The sequence below is a fragment of the Ursus maritimus genome, unplaced genomic scaffold (assembly GCF_017311325.1).
Source record: "Ursus maritimus isolate PB19 unplaced genomic scaffold, ASM1731132v1 scaffold_21, whole genome shotgun sequence".
Lineage (NCBI taxonomy): Eukaryota > Metazoa > Chordata > Mammalia > Carnivora > Ursidae > Ursus > Ursus maritimus.
The window spans coordinates 41,032,652-41,054,941 of NW_024424564.1; positions in this window are offsets into that span (position 1 = coordinate 41,032,652).

A 22,290-nucleotide genomic window follows, 5' to 3' on the forward strand; every position below is an offset into this window, starting at 1 on the left:
TTCCCCATAACAATATGAGCTCCCAATTTTATCTAATTTCTACCCTTTTCTCCCCAAACTGAGTTGTCACTATTTCCTCTCTTCCCTTATGTTCAAACATTTTACCAAAACTCTGCGATCAAGCTGGTGTAGAAAGGTTACCTTTAGTGAGCAAATACACACCGTGAGCTCTACAAGACACCGTCCAGACTGCACCTGCCTCTAGACCCTTCTTTCACAGATCATCTCATAGGACGCACTGCTGGAAATGCTTCATTGGCGTCTCCATCAGAAGTCACAGGGAAGGTGGAATTCTGGTTGTTTCAGTGTAGTGGAGTCTTGATTTTTCTTTACTGTGTGAGTGAAATTGAAGTCAGGGACCAGGTTCTTAAATAGCTCTGGTCACGAGAACTGTGCATCCTTGAACAAATCCTCAAAACTTCTCCTCTTGAGACTTCTGATGTGTCGGCTATGGAGTAAGCTGGGTATTCTAGGTAGTTCATCTGTGGCATCCCCGACTAGCACTTAGGCAATGGGATAATCCGAGTTTATTTCGTAGAAACTTAGGTTCTAAAGTCTAACTGCCTGGATTGGAATTCAGGCTCCACCTTTTACTGTGCGGCCTTGCACAAGTTACTTAACCTCTCTGTTCCTCAGTTTCCTCATCTGTCAAATGGGGTTAAAATCATAGAACGTGATTTGAAGGATAAAACAATTAGAACAATGCCTGGCACATTTAAGTGCTTGATGAATGTTATCATTGTTAGCTTTAGCCTTGTTCCAAAGTGATGCCCCAGAGATTAGAAATCCCCAAATGCCCGGGTTCGTGGATGGAGCCGAACTCTTGCCCAAAAGATTCATTCCCTCATCCCTTTCTCTCCCCTCTCCTCATCTCCGTTCCTTCCCACCCCCAGCCCTCCCCTCTGAGTTTGAATCCCTCCAAGAGGGGTCTCAGAGGAGCCTAAATGGAAGCTGTCCTCCCACAGCTGGACCGGGCTCACAGCGACCACTTGAGCCACACAAGGTCAGAGGCAGCAGCAGGTCACCAGAGAGATTGAACGGGTCGCCAGCCCAATCATGGACACCTGACTCCTGTCTGTCTTCAAGCCTTGGGGTCTCAGGGCCCATTGTGAGGGCGGAGTCCTCCTGCTCTGCTGGGCTCCACAGCACCTGGCTGCCCAGAGCTGCCCCCAGGAGGGGCTCACAGCAACAGGGGGGCTCCTTGCTGCCTCTGGACCGGGCAGGAGCCGGCAGGGGGAGGAAGGGAAAGGTGGGGGGTGAGCAACAGTTAAACATGCTAGGATTTCGGCCCTGAGCCGACTCTTCACAGGACGATCAAACACAAGTTCTGGGGAGGGAAACAGGTGAGCTCAAACACAGCTGACACCCCTGTGTCAACTACGTGTCCCCGTGTCACCTGGCCCTTCTGTGCCCCATTCACTGAAAGGATAAAATGAAATGATACATGGAAAACTCTCAGAAGAATGGGAAGCTGGCGCTAAACCCTAACTTATTAGGAACAATTACTCATGTATCCCTCACAACAGTCCTCTCAGATAGAATTACCATTTCCATTTTCCCCATGAGAAAACCAAGGTTCACAGAGCTCATAAGCTTTGGAGGCTGGGTTCAAAGGCAGCTCTGCCCCCAAGTCCGTGATGTTGCAATGTCCCTCCCACCCCGGGGTGTCAGACTGCCCCCCGTGCACACTCTTCTCCGGCGCACACACAAGCTGCCTAGTTTGCCAGCTCAGCCAGGATCCGCGATGCGCGGGGCGCTGACCGCAGGGTCAGGGATACAGCGGGAAGGGACCTGCGTCTACCCTGGTGGAGCGTAGGGTCTGTGACTGAGACAGAAACAGATCGAACCAACAGGAGCGAGGGAGTAGAATTCCAACGTGAGACGAACGCTGCAAGGCTGAGCCAGCCAAGGTGAAGGTCATGCCCCATGTGGCTACTGAAGTTCAACGTGGAACTAGTTAAGATGAAACAAAAGGAAGAATTCACTTCCTCACTCACAGGAGCCAAGTGCCCAACGACCAACGCAGCCAGTGGCTACCATGGTGGTCAGCACAAACAGAGAGCCTTCTCATCCTCACCGGAGAGCGGTGCTTGAGAGGAAAGGGACCAAGGCTGTGAGCTGGGGCGGGGGGAGGGAATCGGACAGGGAGAGGCTCCCCCAAGGAAGCGCGTTGGAGCCGGAACAGAAGGGGGAGGGGAAATACAGTGCTGAAGGAGGTGGGGGGAGAGCGGGAAAGCACGCGAGGTACGGAACAGCATCTGTCAGAAGCCCATGCTGGGGGGGGGGGAGAACCATGAGAATAAAACACAGAGAGGGAGCACAGTGGTTCAAATAGAGTCCCCAAGGGGCTGGCTGCCCGGGTTTGAATGCCAGCCCCAAGTCTTCCTAGCTGTGTGCTGTCGGACAAGTGATTGACTTCTCTGTGCCTTACTTTCCTCACCTATAAAGCAAGAAAAATAACAGTGCCTCCTTCTCAAGGGTTGTCCTGAGGTTTGAAAGAGCCGGACACGGCCCCGTGTGTGTGTGTTTGCTATTATCATCCCCAGCACAAGATGAGGTGGGAGAGGTGGGCAGGACTCTGGCCGTGCAGGCCTTATGGGCCATGGGAAGAACGTTGGTCTGTCCCTAAAAGCAAGGGGTAGTCTGAAAGCTTTTAAACAGTGAGGGCAGAGGGTAACGGTGGGCAGTGAAGAGTCACAGCCCATCTGAATCTCACCAGCCTGGCACGCGAATACGGGACAGTATTGCCGGGCCTTGCAATTTTCCTAAAGAGGCTGGAAATCCAGATTTTTGGATGTAAAATTTCCTAACTTTTATAAAAGTAGGCCTATTACCCCCAAATTTTTAAATGTCTTGAGGGACAAACCAGCCACCTGCTAGGACCTCTGGTCTACCCACAATCTGCAGGTCCCTGAACCTCAATAAGGCGAGGTCTCTAACGAAAGCCACATCCCCTGGCGAGCCAGCTGGCCCCAGGAAGAAATCAGTGATTGCCCAGAACACGAGCGGCACATCAAAAGAGTCGCCAAATGAAATTTAAACCCAATTGCTACACGATGGGGCTAGAGGCCCTCAGGGCCTGAATAAAAGGGCCCAGCGATAAAAATGTGCATAAGCTGCACAGACTTTTTATTTTAATTTTTTAAACTTTTGGTGGTAAAAAGAAAAAAAAAAGAAAGAAAATACATGAAAGCCAATATTCTCTTCTCGCTGAGGTTGTACAATTACTGTATGATTGGCCTCTGCATTGAGGTCACTCGCCCTTCCATTCAAAAAATATAGGGAGCAGGTGTTCGTTTGGGAGGTCTGCGGTTCCTGTCATTTCCCGGTGCCTGGTTATAAAACAAAACCACTTAATCAGGACATGGCTTTGGGTGGGAGAAAGAGAGGAAAGACGGGTGGGATGAATAAAAATTCAAATGAAAGCCTTAGGCCTGAGCAAGAATCGGGTATTTTAGGTTCTCATTCTGGAGATCTTAACCTTCATGAACCATTGCTTTTCAGTTGAAGTTTTCCTTCCAAAAATATTGAATATCTAATGTATACTAGGAAGTGGGGTACAGAAGCCTGGCCTTGTCCTTGGGTACCTTACGGTTAACCGGTGGTGATTCCATTCCTCCAGATGAAGGGGGAGACCCAGCTAGGCACGTGTTCTAGATGGTAAAAACACCTGTAACAAAGAGAATAAAGGATTTTCTGACTGTCTTTAGCTTCTGATTAAGTCGCTGCCTCCCTGTGCAATCCCTCAGTCAGGAAAGAAAGATGGCCATTAGGTTCCTCAGGGAACATTCAGGAACACCGGGAAAGTGGAAACTGTCTCCGAAGAAAGAAGTTTCTAGCACTTTCCTCCAAGGGTCAAGCCAGGGAAACATCAATGTAGAAACACGGGATTACTCTATATGAAAGGTGGGAATTTTATAGAGGGAAGTATGCCTGTTTGGGCTGGCACTGAATCAAGCTGGAGGTTGGGGCTGAGGCTGAGAGCTGTCGGCCTTCTTCCCCTCTCCCCCGTCACCCCCACGCATCCTATAGGTGACAGAAGGGCGGGTGATGGGCTGCCTTCCAGGGCCCGTCTGTCCCAGTCCAGCTTTGAGAGCAGAAGAGGAGAAAGGGCCCAGATCTGAGGAGAGGGGCATCTAAATCAGATTAGGACAGAGTGACTCACTGTGGTCTGTAGATTGAATTGAGGGGCTTCTTGAACTTGGACTAGAAAAAAAACTTATCTCGATTTTCACTAACCTCTAACTGAAATGAAGCATGCCTTTCTATTATGCGTGTAGGCAACAAACCACAGTGGTATTAGCAGTACCTGAGTCCTTGCCACGAATTGTAATCACAGATATTCTCATATCACATTTCATTTGCGGCAGAAATCTTAAAAGAACATCTATGTGCATCATTCCGTCGAAACTTGTTGTGGGATCTTGTTATGTAATGCATTAATAACGAAGCACATATATATGACCAGATGACTAATTCATTTTTTTTCAATAGGTTCCAAGGCATAAAAAGATTAATAGCCCTCAACTAGGGGATGCAGGTGTGTCTTTTGAAGTCCCGGCTACTTGAATTTAAAGGGCATGAATTCTAAGGGCAGGCAAAGGACGGGGGTAGGGGAAAGGCATCTGGGGTTAGGGAGTAGCATTCAGAAAAGCACATGCTATTCAGACACTGTAACTCTTCGGTGGGGAGAGTTGGGGAGTCGGAAGGTTGGAAGTGTGGCTGGAAGCCCCTTCAGCTTGGGCCTCACCATCCCAGACGACCCCCAATTCAGGCTCCTGATCCTGATCATGAAATGAGACCGTATGACCATTGAACGTTTCATGCATGTGTTGAAAGTGTTAATTAAGCAAAAACATCTAAAATACACCACAATTTTCCCAATCCTATTTTGACATGTCTTCATTTTTCTTCGAGGCTCTTCACCTCTGAGGGAATGAAGTTGGCTAACAGGGAAGGATTTACTGGAGGTGGGTAAGAAGATGAGGTCAGCAAGGTGAGGAAGGGGCAGATCAAAGAGTTGGGATATGAGCCTGAAAACGATTAATTTTTCTTAAGTTTCTGTTTGTTTGTTTTTGTTTTGTTAATGTCATGCAAATGACAATACCAGTATACTGCTCCTTTGCTGACTTCCCTGCCATCACCGTCCCCTTTCCCCTTGCAGTGGTAGCTCAGATTTCTTTTGGAGAATCACCCCTCTAGGGCTTTTAGAGGTAGGGAGCAGTGCATGTGACCCAGAACTGGCCAATCAGATCACAGTGATTGACTTAGACGTAAGCCTATCACCGTAATTTCATCCCTCTGACCCTACAGGGATTGTTTCAGGGATGGATACTCACCCACGATGGTCCAGTTGGAGTAAATCTTGGGATTAGTATAAGCACCACTGGTAAAAGAGTGTCTTTACTAGGCTGGCTTGGGCCTAGAAGGTTTAAGCCTAGAGTAGGAAGCTAATGTAGTTATCTTGCTGCCGTATAAAGCCTGAGAACGAGGCCAAAGGTGGGAGAGCAGAGTCAGGAGATGGAAAGAGGTAGGATCCTGATGATAACATTGCACCTCTGGCCAAATACATTCTGGACTTTTCAGTTCAATAAACTAATACGCTCCTTTTTTTGTTTGTTTCTTTGTTTGTTTTGGTCTTGTGCCCGTGGAGTTGGGTTTTCTGGAAATTGCAACCAAAAGAGCCCGATCAGATCCAAGCAGATCTGATTATAGAATGGACATGCCATCAGCTGGAAGAGGAGTGATCAAGGTGACCCTGCCTTGGTGGCAAGAGGACCCAGACTTCACAGTGGGAGACAACGAATCCACTTTCCCAGGGAGAAGGCTGAACTACCAGACAGCCCCAGCCTCCAATGGCCAACACCAACAATTTACTTCTCATTCACATTGTTTGTTGGCTGCAGGCTGACTCTGGCTCAGTGACTGCACTCCAAAGGTCTTCCCCATTCCGGGATCCAGGCTGGGGAGCAGCTCCCAACATCGTCTCAGGGCAGAAAGGAACAGAACCACACAGTGGCTCTTAATGCTTCTACCCAGTGGTGTCATGTCCGTCATTTCTGCCCAGACTCCATTGGCCAAAGCGAGTTTATAGCCAATTCCAACATCAATGGAAGAAGAGCTGGAATGTGTGTGGCGATGGGCGGGGGTGTATAATCCTCTTACGAGAAAGGCAGTGACTAATTGGAACAATAATAGGATCCACTGCCAAGACTTTGGGGTGATTTGTTTCAAGCACCTCATTTCCCAGAGAGGACACGGAGGCCTGGATTAGTTAAGTAACTCGCTCACGGTCACATAGTTTGCCGATGGCCAGGCAGGGATGAGGACCGGGGTCTCCTGACTCCCAGACTAGAGCCCTCCCCTGGGCCCCGGCTGCTCCCCTGAAGTCCCACTTTGGCAAGAGATTGTCCACAGTCCGCTGTTTGTCCGTCTCCATTCCCTTACACGATATGTTTCCCAAAACAGAGAGCAGTGCAAAAGAGAAAATTCTCCAGAATCTTCATTTGAGCTTGTTTCTCCCTGGCGTCCAGTAAGAACAGAAAGCTGGTTTGGGGTGATCAAACAGCTGTGGAAGCAAATGCAAGAAATTACGATTCTGTAACGTTTAGGGACTTCTGGATTTAGATTCGGAATTGGGGACTTGGGGCTCCTTCCTCTTATTCTGATTTTTTTTTATCAGCTTCTAATCCCACAGAGAAGAAAAAATAATGGTGAACTAAATATCTAGAAGGTATCAGACGCTGATAGATCTGCTACACACATAACCCTTATTACATTATAATCTCTCTGGTCATTTGGAATTTTTAAAAAATATTTCTCAAGTGACATGCTTGTCTTCCCTTTCTACCCCCTTTTTATAACACTCCTGAGAATACACAAAATATGAAAGAAGCCTGTTATCACCACCAATATTTGATCAGCCAAATACTCTATAAAATCTTTTTCAAACACTATGTGTATAAACTGATTACAGATGCTAAGAATTTTGGAGAAGTCGCAGTCTGGAAAACCCATTCACCTCCGTGCAACCGGAACTGAGCTTCCAGATCTGGGCAAGGCATCTCGGTTTGTGCTGAGCCTCCCCATGTGCTGAGATTCCACTGGACCCAGCGACCTACATCCTGTCCCAGAATTACTTCCAGCAGAAAGTCCCTCAGTGGAGTCAGGGGGCCCTGTGAGCCCCAGGCTAATTGCTGGAGCCAGGCAGGAGCCTTCTCCAGGCTCCCTAGCTGGACCTCTAAGTCTTGCCAGAAAGAGACGGTGGACTCGACTGCCAGGAATGGTTACTACTACCATTGAGGGAATGGATGAATCCTATACCCTTCACTGGCCCTCACCGTACCCTCTCCCCTACCTTCCTCTTCCTACCCTCCTCGCCCCGGTGCCTCTACTGTCTCTATATTCCTTTCTCCCAGACGCACCATTGATTCTTTGAGGGGCTCTCTTCACCGAATTTCCTCATTAACTAGCACATTAGCTTATCCAACCCTCCAGATAAGCGCTGTGCGACAGATGCTATTATCTTCATTATGCAGATGAGGAAAGTGAGTCTCACAAAGGAAAATGATCCGTTTCGGCCATATGGTTGCTGAGCCAGCATTTGAAACCACATCTGCTAGACTCCAAAGCCACAGATGCTGAAATTCATTCATTCCCACGTATGATAGGGCACCTACCATGTCCAGGTCCTGTGTGAGGCTGGAAATAAATGGTGGATAAGACCGAACCCTCATGTAGTGTATTCAAAGTTCACTCGACAAATATTGTCGAGCTCCTGCCATGGGCCTGGGCCATAGTAGTTTATAATCTACAGTAAATGCAGAAAAATGCACCTGCAGCTAACGGTGTGATTTGCTAAGTGCTACAGGACTGGCGAATAAGGGGTAGGTGAGAACAGAGAGAATGAGTGAGAGACCCAGTTTCTACCACTTGTCTAGTGCTGGGTTTGACAAACCTTGGAATAAGCCTACCCAACCCCACTCTCTCTAAATCTAATTATCTCCTTACTCAATAGCTCATCAAAAGCAGGGACCTGCAGGCATTTAGGGTGCACTGGCCTTTGGCCTATTCTTCGCAGCTAGAGAGAAATGTATTGGAGAAGTGCCTTAAGCCAGACTCAATTTCTGTTCAAGAAACCAGGCAGCAGCCTTGCAGCTCAGTAATAAGAGGATGCTGGGAGAAAGCCTGGTTCTGGAGCAGTCCAGAGCTGGCTCTGCAGTCAATTACTGATGGTGAGTGAAAAATGAGGTCAACCCCCGACAGCGAGGCCCAGGAGAAGCAGCGAAATACCACAGAACCCCCATTCTCTGTGGTCCCCAGGACACGGCATCTAAAAATAGACACACAATACCACTGGATCTGCTGTAGATTTCACAACTGCTGGCCCAGCACAAAATGTTTGGCTTTGGCCAAGTCAGGATGCAATGAAAACCAGCCGGGAAGCTGAGCATGCCCACGATCGACATTTCACCAGGACAACAGCAATCCCTCTGTCCATCAGGCCTTGACCGTGAAGCTAAGTTATCCACTGCCCGAAGTCCTTGCTCAACTTGCTCTGCAACTTACAGAAAACTTGCCTTGCAACGCCAGGGACTTTCTAAACCATTTCATTTCAGGGACACTGGGGCCGAGGTACTTGTGGAAGGATGCCTGAGAACTAGAAACGAAGTGAGAAACGTCCATGCTTTCAGTGTAAGGGGAAACACAACTGCGAGCGTGGGATGTGGGTGGGATGGGATAAGAAAACATTTTAAGGAGAAAATAATTACAAACACATGAGAGGGAGAAAGGGCATGGCCCAGGCTGGAAATGTGCAGGAAAAGAAAATTAAAACAAGAAAAGATTTGGCATTATGTTTGTGGGTTTAAAACCAATTTTAAAGTTGACAATTCAACTCTACTGGCAAATATCTGTTTCTATGCTTTATGAGATAGTATTTACTGAGTAGCTAGCATGTGCCAGGAGCTGCTGTCAACCTCCTGCATATATCATTCCCTCTCGTCCTCATACCAACCCTGTGCAGGCAGACACTCAGATTAGTCCCATTTTTTAGATAAGGAAATCAATTTGCACCCTTTAAAGCTTGAGCAGATCTTAGCAATCATCTTAACCAGCGGCTGCTAAGCTGACTTGTGCATCAGAATGACTGAGAAAACCCTAGAGCATCTGGGGCCCTATTCTAGACATCACCACCCCCAATCAGAATGGGGGTAGGAGTGGGTCCAGGAATCTGTGTTTACAGAGCGCCCCAAATGATTCACAGGTACAGCCTGCTCTGGAATCCACTTACCAAGCCAACCAACTTCTTTGTTTTCCAGACTAGAAAATTGAAGCCCAGAATGTTCTAGAGCTGAGATGTGCCCAACGTAAGCAGCGCTGGCGGCAGAAGCAGGACTAGAACCCGGAGTTTGTAACGTGGCACTCTGCACAACGTATCGTATGTTCCTCACTGGAATCCTGAATGGGGAAAAAGTTTCTCTCTCTCCCACCAAATCACTACACTTCACACTGCATTCACCCCACTCTTGCCTACACCCTGCAGCTGAACTCAGTGAACAAAGTTTCGCTGAGGGCCTACTATGAGCTACCCACAGTATTGGTGCAAGGAATCCCGCGATGAACAAGACTCGTAACAAGCCCTCATAGAGCTTACAGAAAGAACATCTTTAAAAATGCAACAGCTTACTGAATAAACTGGAATCGGCCAAAAGCAATTTTATTTTCTCATCACTGTCCCTTCAAATCTTCTCTGTCTTCCTATTCCCCGGAAATCTTAGTCATCTTAGATGGGTTCTGTGGCTATCCCAGTCACTCTTCAGTGTTAAAGGACAGCCTCAATGCCAGGTCATTTGTAAAGTCCCATTTGGTCTAATGACAAAGCTCCAACCTCTCATCCAGTTAAAAATTTCTTCCCACTGTGGACTTGGGACTGGCGCAGGCTTGGAAGCTGCAGGGGAGAAGGGGACTGTGCATGGTCCTTTGCTGGTTCTTGCCTTTCTCCCTAGCTCACTGTGCTCTTTTAGTCACCTCTGGGGCAGGGGCAAGGAGCAAGGGGCTCAGGAATCAGTAAGCAGAGATGGAGAGGTACAGAGGTGAGGTCTTTTGGAGCAGGGTCTTCTCTACTAGTTGAATGTCCTTACTAATGCCGAGGTCCAAATACTGGTTCTTTCTCACCCCAAGGACTCCCTCCCCGCTCCCTTCTGCCAGTGATGGAATTGGCCTCTTGCAGTTCCCTGATGTGGGCCATGCCTCCTCTGGCTGGCCTCTCGAGCTCTGGCTGCCAGCTCTCTATCCTGTTCACACGTTCTCTGTTGGGGGTTGCCTTGTGCCTTGCAAGGGATCTCTTGAATGTGGACCCCTTTCAAAATGACTCAAGTCTGAGTCTCCTTCTTGGGACCATATCCTGGCCCCCGTTGCCATTGAGAGGACCATTCATACCAGCCTGTGGTCCATCTTCCTGTCTTTCTCAGCAAGGCAGCTCTCGTCAGTCCCTCTCTCTAGACCCTCCAGGTATGAGTCGTGCACCAGTCACTGTGTCAGGTGACTTCAATGCCAGGGATTCTTCCAAATGATTCTTGGAAGTCCTCCTCATCTAGCCTGGAGGAAGGGGAGAGAAGCACACCCCTCCTTCCCCTTAGTCTGACTGTGGACTTTCCATCTCTCAATTGATCCTCCCCACCTCACCCCATCATATGCCCTCCACGTGGGTGATGAGCTAAGAATTTTTTTCAAGAAAAACTGATTTCACAATATCTTAGCAAGGACTACACAGATGGTCTCAACCTTTAGGTCCTTTGCCAAAACACCACAAGTCAAACTTAACATCCTGTTACACAAGAAATTACAAATTCAGGGTACAAAGGGAACGTAACAGCAAAGGCATTTGGGGCCAGCCCACTTTACCCAGTCCCGAGGTGAAGTACCAAGTCCCTGCTTTTCCAGAGCCTTTCCAGAGAGCAAATGAGTAGCTCTTTGCTATAGCTCCTACGTCACCTGTCTCACCCACTGAAACAGCAGCAGTTTTAATACTACAGAATTTATTTAACACTATGCATGTGTGGACTCTGTCTTTAAAATCCTAGACTGCACCCCAGGGTTTATAGCAGCAATGTCCACAATAGCCAAACTGTGGGAAGAGCTGAGATGTCCATCGATAGATGAATGGATAAAGAAGATGTGGTCCACATATACAATGGAATATTATTCAGCCATCAGAAATGATGAATACTTTATATTTACATCGATGTGGATAGAATTGGAGGGTATTATGTTGAGCAAAATAAGTCAACCAGAGAAAGACAATTATCATATCGTTTCACTCATATGTGGAATGTAAGAAATACGGCAGAGGACCTTAGGGGAAGGGAGAGAAAACAGAATGGGAAGTCAAGCGAGGGAGAAAAACCATGAGAGACTCTTCACTATAGGAGACAAACTGAGGGTTGCTAGAGGGGAAGTGAGTTGGGGGATGGGGTAACTGGGTGACAGGCATTAAGGACGGCACGTGATGTCATGAGCCCTGGGTGTTAAACACAACTGATGAATTCTTGAACTCTACATCTGAAACTAATGATGTATTACTATAAGTTGGTTCATTGAATTTAAGTTTAAATAATTTCAGTAGAATATTCTCAAAAGCAAAAAAAATTATATTAAAATTTTAAAAATCATAGATTATAAACTCCCTTGAAGGTAGTCTAGGACATCTCTAGAATGATGAGAATGATGATGACGATGATGTTGCCAATGACAGTGATGAGGTCAGTTAACAACAATGGTAATGATTAGGGGTGAAGGAGCAAGGAGAAATGATTGGCTCATGCGTCCTATCTTTTCTAACTATAAATATACTGTCCAGCCTTCTAGGTTCAACTTCCATCAATACCATTCCAAAGATGTGAAATATTTTATCAAATACTTTCTGTGTATTAAAGAACATACTGTAGTAGTCCGCCTCCAAGATAGTCCCCAGTGACCTTTGCCTCTCGTATTCACAGCTTTGTGTGGTCCCTTTCCTCCCTGAATGGCGCTGACCTATGTTACCAAAAGAATATTGTGGAGGTGACTGTGTGTGACATCTGAGGCTGGGTCATTTTAAAAAAGAAAAACCAAACCCGCAATTTCCACCTGGCTATCTCTTAGAACACTCACTCGCTAGACAGCCAGCCGCCATGCTGTGAGGGCACACAGGCAGCCTTCTGGAGAGGTCCATGTGGTGAAGAACTGAGGCCCCTTGCCACGGCCACATGGCCTGCTGGCCATGTGTGTGAGCCATGTGAGAACTGGGTCCTCCAGCTTCAGCGAAGCCCTCACAGGACTGTAGTTCCAACTGACACCTGGACTGTGACCTCCTGAGAGGTCCTGGGCCAGAAGGAGAGACCCTCAGCATCCAAGTTAAGCAACTCCTCCAGTCCTTACTCGGAGATACTGTGTGAAATAATAAATGCTCATTGTTGTTTTAAGCTGATAAGTTTGGGGGAAATTTGTGGCACAGCAGTAGATAACCAATATATTTGATGGTTAAAAGCATGGGCCTGGGGCGCCTGGGTGGCTCAGTCAGTTAAGTGTCCAACTCTTGTTTTCGGCTCAGGTTATGATCTCAGGGTCATGAGACTGAGCCCCGTGAAAGTCTCCACCCTCAACAGGGAGTCTGCTTGTCCCTCTCCCTCCACATCTGCTCTCCCCTCTCCCACCCCATTAAATAAATACTTAAATAAATCTTAAAAAAAAAAAAAAACTTGGGCCTGCATTTACAATGTGTGCGTTCCAATGTCACCTGTATTAGTCTTGACTGTATGATCTTGAACAAATAATTCAATGTTACTGAGCCTCAGTTTCCTCATCTGAAAAGTGAGGAAACAATGATGCTTGCCTCATAGACTCTCGAGAAGATTAAAGGTGCTCGTAAGGCAGTCAGCACACGGACTGGCATAAGGAATAAATAAATATTAGTTATGATTGTTAAACTCCTCAATAGCTTTCCTGATGTCCCACATAAAATGAGCCCTATCTTCTCTGAATGCTCAGAGTTTTCGCAATTGTTTTTGCAAAAACAGAAAGGAACGGGGATGGAGTTGACGTTATCTGGGCACGAGTCACTATCCCGGGGACTTGACATGCATTACCACAGCTGATCTTTGCACAGTCCTGGGTGTAAAGGACTTGCAGCCCAAGCATGAGAGGCGTGTTCAACCTAGTATTTCGCCATATGTGGCTTGTCCAGCAGATGGGTGGGGCCAGCCTGCCAGAAGTCCATGTGCATGAGGGACCAGGGAACACCCAGGAAATATGCCACCTTAAGGGAGCAGACATCCTTAACCTGGTTTAGCCAAGTAAAGATGACCACGAATCCTTTGATACTCCTCCCATTGAGCGGTGGGATCTATTTCACTCCCCGTGAAGCTGGACTGGCCCATGGCTGCTTTGACAGGTAGAGTGTGGTGGAAGGGACACTGTGCCAATCCCAGATCTAGCCTTTGAAGAGGACTCACTGCTTCCTCTTTGGTCTCTTGGAGCCTCCAGATCAGACCAGCCATCAGACAAATGCCACCTAGTGATTCTAGTGAATACCACGCAAGCAGCAGAATCGCCCAGCAGAGCTCTGGCCAAATTCCTGCGCACAAATTTATGCGATACAACCAAATATCATTGTTTTAAGCCACTAAATTTTAAGGTAGTTTATTATGTAGCATAAGATATATGTGGGACATCTGGGGTCCACTTATCCCAAAGTGTCTATGGAGAGAATTCAGGGAGTCCATACATTTGGAGAAGAAAAAATTCTATCTTTACTTACACAACCTCTAAGTCAAATATAGCATAGTTTTTTTATTTAGAATGTAGGCAGCAAACTGTAGCAGTATTCGCTGCATCTATGACTTGGACACTCAGGAGGGATTTATAGGTTTTACCAACTGCCAAGCGGGCTCACGGTACGTGCACCTGTACACACACATACACACACGGTGTGACAATGCTGGAAGAAAGAGTAGAAACACACGAGCGAGGATCCAGGGGCCATGCGCTAGGGTTACATGAAGAAGGATGCGTAAGAGCACGAGACCCTATTCCCAAACTGTCTCTGACTCCAGCCTGAGCCCTAGAAACAGGGAGACTGCTTTGAAAGTGGACAAAAGAGCTGTTTTACTGAGATAACAGCGAGACTCAGTCCAAAGCATCACTGACACGGCAGCTCAAGGAGAAGCAGACACGTCAACAAGAGGCGGAGCAAAGAGGAGCTTGTGGCCAACGTCTCCAGAGCCCCGAAAGCATTCTGGGAACGCAGGCTGGATCTTTCATGGGGCTATTCCGAAATAGTTGAGGATAATCGTGAACTAGTCTACAGTTTCACAAAATACTAGGGGGAAAGAGCAGAGATATTTGGGGGGCACAATTTGGTGACACAATTTTTCTCCCATATTGAAAAGGCTTTTTTTTTTTAAGATTTTATTTCTCTTTATTTGAGAGCGAGAGAGTGACAGAGAGAGAGTGAGTGAGGAGGGGAGGAGCAGTGGGAGAGGGAGAGGGAGATAATCTCCAGCAGACCATGCTGAGCACAGAGCCTGACATGAGGCTTAATCCTAGGACCCTGAGATCATGACCTGAGCTGAAACCAAGAGTTGGCTCAACGAAATGAGCCACCTCGGTGCCCCAAATAGGCTTTGAAAACTTGGCTTATATGACACAGGCAAACTGATCACCGTCTGGCAGGGACTCAAAGAGAGTCCATGACTTAAGAGAAGAGATCGAAGTGATAAGGGGCAGAACCAGGATTCAGTCTCAGGTCTGCCTGGCTCCAGAGTCCATGCTATTTCTGCAAAGCTGGTCCTGTCTCCCATCCTGTTGCTCCTTCTCAAGGTTTCTGGGCTTTCTTAACACATCTTGAGTTCCCAAACACCTGTGATGCTGCTCGTGGGGTTCCTTTCACTGACTGTTCTCCCCCAGTTCCTCTTACCCACCCCCCGCACTCCTGAAAATCATTTTCCTATGAAGCTTTTCCTTGTTCCATCAGAAGGGCCTATTGTTCTCCTCTCTGTGTTTCCATAACCCTTCATGCGTTATGGATTTTATCAGATTGTGAGATTTGGCCTCTTTGTCTCCCTGACTAGATTCATAACAGAATTATTAATAATAATAGCTGCCATTCACTGAGCACTTACTAGTTTTCTTTCCAAAGACCTCATATTTGAGTCATTTAATAACACCCGTATAAGAGAGGCACTACTATTATCCCTGTTTTCCAGACATGCAAACTAAAACACATACAGCTGGACCAACTTGCCCAAGGATACCCAGGAACTGGAGGGGCAGATCTGGGATTTGAACCCACGTCCACCTGACTCCCCAACTCATATTCTTCACCCCTAGGTTATAAGGAAGAGATCATGACATGTCATTCTCTGCTTTCTCTGCACCCAACACAGAATCGGCCCTCAGTGTAGACTGAGTAAACAATCACTGGATGAATGATGGCATAAACACATCATCTTTGCTTGTGTACTGCTGTGCCCAGCTCCAGGTCTGCTCCCTAGAGCACGGGAACATGCCCACTAATATTTGTTGGTTGACTGACCAACTGAATAAGTTCTTTTTCAGCTCTGTGCCCTGTGATGGGGGACAGGACTACAGAAATGAAATCATTCTCCTAGACAAGAGTTCTCACAACTCTTGATTCTGAAGTCTCTGTTCTTTCCCAGGGTCATCACCACCAAAAATCATTTTGAAAAGCCTAACCGAACCCAAACCCTGCCAAGTTCTTGGACTGACCCCCTGATATACTGGGGAGTCCAGTAAACAAACCAAAGAGGAACTGAACATGTCCTGTGTGGCCTTCATGCTACAACTATTTTCCAAGCCAGACCCAGAGGTCTGGTCTTGAGGAGAGCCAAAACTCATAAAAAGCAGACATAGCATTCTCGAGCCACGACTTCAATAAAACGATAATAATAATGAGTTGAAAGAATAACTCCTTCTAGGCCATTATTCATGAGCCCCAGGGCCAGCCAGGCAAATTCAGTGTAAAACCTTCTAGGTGTCACATAGGACGGGGAAAGAGGAAGTGTGAATACAGATAGAAAAGGATCCAGCTCGAGACTCAGAACATGACCAGCACCTTGGGCTTCCGGTCATCAGAGCCAGCTTCCCTGAGATGTGGGAGTCGGTGGGGATGTGGACCAAGTACTTCCAGCTCTCCACCCCCTGGATCCGAGGTCAGATTGTCCTTCTCCGGCCCCGGTCAGGCACAGCCATGGCTTTGCTCTGGCCTCTGCTATGGGGGAAGCGATGAGTGTTTCCTCTCCACGGCCCCTGCCGTGCTGTGGGGATCGAGGAGTCTGGGCTGCCATGGGGCCTCCATCAGCCTGGGTCCCCAGGGACCCCTGAGCTAACCTGGCTAACCCCTAGTAGGCATGCAGCATGAGGACAAGTACATCTTTGTTGGGCTAGTGGGTAAACCACTGCGATCAGGGGCCTGTTTGTTACCTCAGCCTACCGAACCCATCCTGACTGATAATGAAGGAGACCTCTCAGGAGGGATCCCAGGAGATGAAGGAGCCAGGCTTCAGGAAAGCAGGGCAGGAGCAAGCTGGGGACAGCAAATTCAAAGAAGCTAAAACCAGGGTGTGTATGAGGAGTGAGGAACAGTGTCTCAGGAGGGAATCCCCTCGGAAGCAAAACTTTGAGACAAGTATTTGGATGTAAGGGATGTATTTGGTAGTTGATCCCAGAAACACCGAGAAAGGAGAGAGGAAGGGAGATGGGAAAGGAGAGGAAGCCATTAGAGGGAGGGGTCTTTCGCGTGTAGGTTACCCTGGGGGCTCAGTGCCGCTGGGAACCTCTGAGAGCTGGTGCAGCATACACCCCAGAGCTGTTCTCTGGGCTATGAGGAGGCTGAGGTGTTAATTCCTCAACATTGGCCAATGGCAGAGGCTGGTCCCCAAGTGCCATTCCCCAGGCAAGCCAGCAGGCAGAGCTGTAGGGGCCCGTGCCTGCGGGGTGCCTCAGGCATGAAGGGGAATGAGAAGTGACAGGGGCAAAGGGCAGGACACAAACAGCATCTGTGACAAAGAGCGAGGAGGCCGGTGTGGCTGCAGAACCAGCATATGCCTGCAGAGAAGTATAAATTACAGGAACCACCCCAAAACCACTGGCCACCTCCCCAGACTAAACAAATTCTTCAGGCTCTTCCTCACTTATCAGGACAATGCAACCCCCTCCTACCTGTTAGCCCTGCCTCCAGCCTCGCCCTAGCCGAATCTGTCCTGCACACTCAACCGGGGGGGCCTATAAAACGTGAGAAGCTGACAATGCCACGTCCCTGCCCCAAATCCAATCATCTCTGTCAGGATAAGCTCGGAGCTCTTTGGGTTGGCAGACAGGGCCCTGCGTGAGCTGGCCCTGCCCATCTCAAAAACTCATCTCCACCCGCCATCTCAGCATTGGTACCGCAGCCACACCAGACAGCTGAGCAGCCCCCCAGCCCTGGTTCCCTCAAAGCCCGATGCCTTTGGGAATGCCGTTCCCTCTGCCTGGAGTTCTAGTGCGGCTCCCCTCCATCTCTGTTCCCCTGGTCAACTCTTACTCATTCATTCAACAAACACTTATTTAGGGCCTACAATGCACCAAGCAAGTTATATAGAGTTAGCCTGGGCCGTCCTATACACAATGAAGCTTATGGGGGGGGGGGGCGGTGGAGACCAATAATAAAGCATATGAATAAGAAAATCAAATAAGAGTAAATGCAGTGAAGAAAAAAAGAACAGTGTTACATGACACAGAGTGATGACTCCAAGTGGGAAGTGTTCTGACCATTTTGATTTAGTGATCAGGGAGGCCTCTTGAGGAGGTGGCATTTGAGGTGGCTGGGCTGCATGACGAGAGGTTGTCAGCCATTAAGAACCAGGGCAGTGTGTTCTAGGCAGAGAGGTAACAAGTGCAAAGGCCCTGAGGCAGTTGGGAATTTGGAGAGTTGGCGTAACTGAGAGAAGGCCAGTGTGGTGAAGCATACAAGCCAAGGGAGAGAGGAAAGAGATGTGCTTGGAAGGCAGGGTCCCTGTCATCATGGAGGCTTTTCTGGTCATAGGGACGGTGCTGGACTTTTTCCTATCATCTTCAGTTTAGGTGACACCCTCCCTACCCTCTGGACTAGGTGAGGGAAGGAGGGGCCGCTTCTCCTAGCACCCCTTTCGTACTGCAAATAATCCTTGACAAAGAGGTCCCAACGGTTCAATTGCTTCAGGCGCTCAGTCGAGGCCTTACCTCTGCCTGGCTGTGTGACTTTAGACGAGTTATTCAAACTCTCTGTGCCTCGAATGGCTCCATAAATTTCTGTTCTCTCCTCTGACTGGTATTGAATTAACTCAACCTTGCAGGTTAAATTAGGAGAAATAGTAAAATTTTGTCCGCCTTCCCCCAGAAAAGTGTTTTTTGGGTCCTTCCTTTGTACCACAGTCATTAAGATCTGAGTTTCGAAGTCAGACAGAACTGACGTTGTATCTGAATTCGCTGCTTTCTCGAGCAATTTATTTCATCTCCGCAAGCCTTGGTCTCCTTCGTGGTAGGACGCGGCTCATAGTTGGCCCTGCTGCATAGTGTTGGGGGAATGATTTTGTGAAGTCAAGTCTTTAATCACTCACCATAGCTTTTTCACAAAGTGAAGCTCCAACTATAGTTTCTACGGCTTTTTAAACCAATCCTCCTGACGCTGTGCGGGCTTGGGCCGTCTCACTGCTTCCCCTCTAAAGAGGCTAAGGTTTGTGCCGCAAGGACCTCCAGCCACCCTGCAATTCTGGTGCAGTGGAAAGACAGGGAGGGGGCCCTGAACTAGGAACGGAGTCCCATCTCAGTCAGTGACCAGCTCTCCCACTTACAGCAAGTCCCCTCGGTCCTCTGGGTCTCCCCACATGACTGACGACAACTGCCTTTCAAAAGGGCCTGTGGCAGACATGGTTCCCCACGTGGTAGATGTGATCCCCCGAAGACGTCCCCTTCGTAATCCCTAAAGCCTGTGAACAGGTCACCTTCCGTGGTAAAAAAAGGATTTGGCAAATGTGATTACGCTCACGACCTGCAATGGGGATATTATTCCAGATTATCTAGGCGAGTGCAATGTGATTACAGGTCCTCAAAAGAGTTAGAGAGAAGAGATGGAAAGAAGAAAGCAGTCTCAGCGCGATGCTATGTGGGTTCGCGGGTGCCTCACTGCCTCAAAGGGGAAGAAGGGTCCATGAGCCAAGGAATGTGAGTGGTCTCTAGAAGAAACCGATGAAAGCCCCTCTGGGCAGGTGCTTTATTCATTTATTTTTACTAAGTTCAATTAGCCAGCATAGAGCGCATCACGCCTTTCGGTGCAGTGTTCCATGATCCATCAGTCGCCCACGACGCCCAGTGTTCATCAGATCACGTGCCCTCCTCAGCGGGCAAGTGCTAGAAAAGCCCCTCTCTGCCCGCGGCTGTCCCGCTCCCACCTGTGACGCTGAAGGCGAGGGGCCCGCAGGTCAGCAGGTAGTTCCAGCCCTAGCAGAGGGAGAAGTATAAACAGCGCTTTAGTGCCCCCGGGCCGAGGGTCACTGACCCTTCAGGAGACCAGAGCCACACGTCAGCGAAACGGAACCGGGAGCTTCGGGACCGCAACTCCCCAGGACGCCCAGCACCCGAAGTTCAAGGAACTTAGGATCCCTCCAACAAACAGGCATTCTGCTTTCCAGCCTTACTCAGAACCAAAAGATTGTGTCCCAGCCTGGCGGAAAACGGGACCATCCGCAGGAATTTAGCACAACACTGGCTATTTCGTACCCAACGTGCAAAAGTGCTAAGAAAAAAAAAAAACAAAACCCAGCTTCCTTTCAACCATCACTGACAGGGTTTCACTCCCCTCTGCAATTATCCTGTGTTATTGCTGGGTTCCTGTGTTTTTCTTTTCCTTTTTTTTTTCTCCATAAACAATGTAATTTGGAGAAAGTTCCTTGGAGAAAGTGCAAAAAAAAAAAAAGTTGTTTTTTGGGCTCTCTCCCCATGGTTTAACACTGCTAGGCTCCAGGTTTTTCTGCGGAAAAGTTCCATAAACATTCTGCCACGTAGAGGGCTCTCACCTGGCACCAGGAGCGTTGTCTTTGGCAGCCGGACGGGTGGCCGGGGCACACCCGCTGAAGGCAGTCCTCTCTCGTGCCCAGCAGAAGCTGCGTGGCGAGGGACCCAGGTGGGCCCTGGCAGGTGGGCAGGGCGGAAATGAGAGCCGGGGACTGGGCTGGCCCCCCACCCCCAGGCTTAATGGGACACACCTGTTGGAAACAGCCTCACAAGGGGGCCCTCCAGTCAGCCAGGCACTTCTGGAAGACCAGGTGCTTTAGAAACGCGGACCAAGAAGGAGTGATAATAAAGACGAGAAGAGTCTAGTGTGAGGACAAGGGAGGGCGGGTTGAGAGAAGTGGGGGAAAGGGGAAAAGAGGAATGGGAGAGAGACGCAGAAGGAAGGGAGGAAAGGAGGGAGGAAGAAGAGAGAAGCTATTAATGTAGGGATGATACATATTATTTTTCAGAATTTATGGCTGGGAAAAAGACTCACCCCCACCCCAAACTCTGACATATTCTGAGAGATTCGAAGGTCTGTGTAGCTCGAGGTCTTCTCTGTCCTGGGATACCCAGGTGGGGGCAGCCAGTCCCCCTTCCTAGTTCACCCTTCATTGCAGACGCCAGGCTCATTGGGAGACCCCTCGAAGCTGCTCCCCAGGCCCCTGTCTCTCAATACTAAAATGTGCCCACCCTCGGGAACAGACAGACCAGACCCCACAGAGCAAGCTGCCAGGTCAGCTGAAGGCATTAAATGCCTGATAGAGGATTCGGGGCTCAGTTAGTTGGTAGCTGGGGAGTCGCTGGGGAGAGAGGCTCGAAGCGAACATTTGAAGGTCATGAAGCTGGTGATTCTTGGCTGGGTGGATTACAGAAAAGGCAAAAAGGAAAGTGTGGAGAACAGGAGAATTTTGTGATGTCCCGTAAGGAGAAGAAAGGGGTGACCAACAGAAGGGCTAGGTAGAGAGCCTTTACGAAATAGATGTCTCGGCTCTGTGGGTCCCATTTCATTGTGGAAAACAGAATAGGATAATGAAGAAGATGAAAGTGAACCATAATCCTGCCATCAAGACATCTCTCTTAGAGCAACTTCACTGAGTATACTTGACACACGCAAAGGGCTTGTTTCAAATGTAGCATCTGCAGGACGCCGGGGCGGCTCGGTCGGGTAAGCATCTGACTCTTGGTTTGGGCTCAGGTCATGACCTCAGGGTCGCAAGACCAGGCCCCACGTCAGGCGCCGGTTTGAGCACAGAGTCTGCTTGAGATTCTTTCCCTCTCCCTCTGCCCCCATCCCCCTGCTCACGTGTGCTCTCTCTCTCTCTCTCTAAAATAAATAAAATCCTTTTTAAAAAAATAAAATGTACTATTTCATAGATTCCGGACATCTACACCCATGAAACCACCACCACAATCATGCAATGATCATATTCGCCACGCCACAAAGTTTTCTCCCACCCTGTTCCAACCCCTCCCTTCCATCCCTTCACATTGCATCTCCGCTTTGGGCTTATTAGCTATAATATAACTCTTTGTTTGTGATTTTAGCGGATACTCTAGGGTTCCTAACGTACATCTTTAACTTCCTACAGTCTCCCAGGTGGGATTTTTTTTTTCTTTACATACCTTAGCCTTTGTAATAAATGCGTGTATGTAGATATTCAATAAATCTTTACCCGGTGCATAGCAGGTGCCACGTGTGGCATGAGCGTTGAGGATATAGTGCTCACCGAGGCAGACATGGCTGACATTCTAGGAGATACACCAGGCCAACAAATAATCACGTAGCGACCACGGTGCCTCAGATCTAAGATGGCGTTGCTCCCGAGTGGCACCATTATTTCACGTACCACTCAAAAAGAAAAACACCGGTAGGGAAGTGAAAAGCCAATGTGCTTCTAGGGTGAAGTTAGGGACTCCCGTGGGATTTTGGACTTGACCCTCAGAACAACACAAGGCACCATTGGTTTTAAGCAAAGGAGTGATTAGATGTGTCTTGTGAAAACATCGCTCTGGCTTCCAGGTGAAGGATGGACTGGGAGAAGCAAAGACACCAATCAGGAGGCAGTTACAAGGATCCGGAGCGAGAGAAGATGGCGGTGGAACGTAGGAACCGTTCTTGAGACATATTAAGTAAGTTGCATCCATCAGACTTGTGACTGGATGTGGGCCGTAAGGGGGGAAATGGTGTGAGAACTCATGTTTCTGACGTGAGAAACTGGG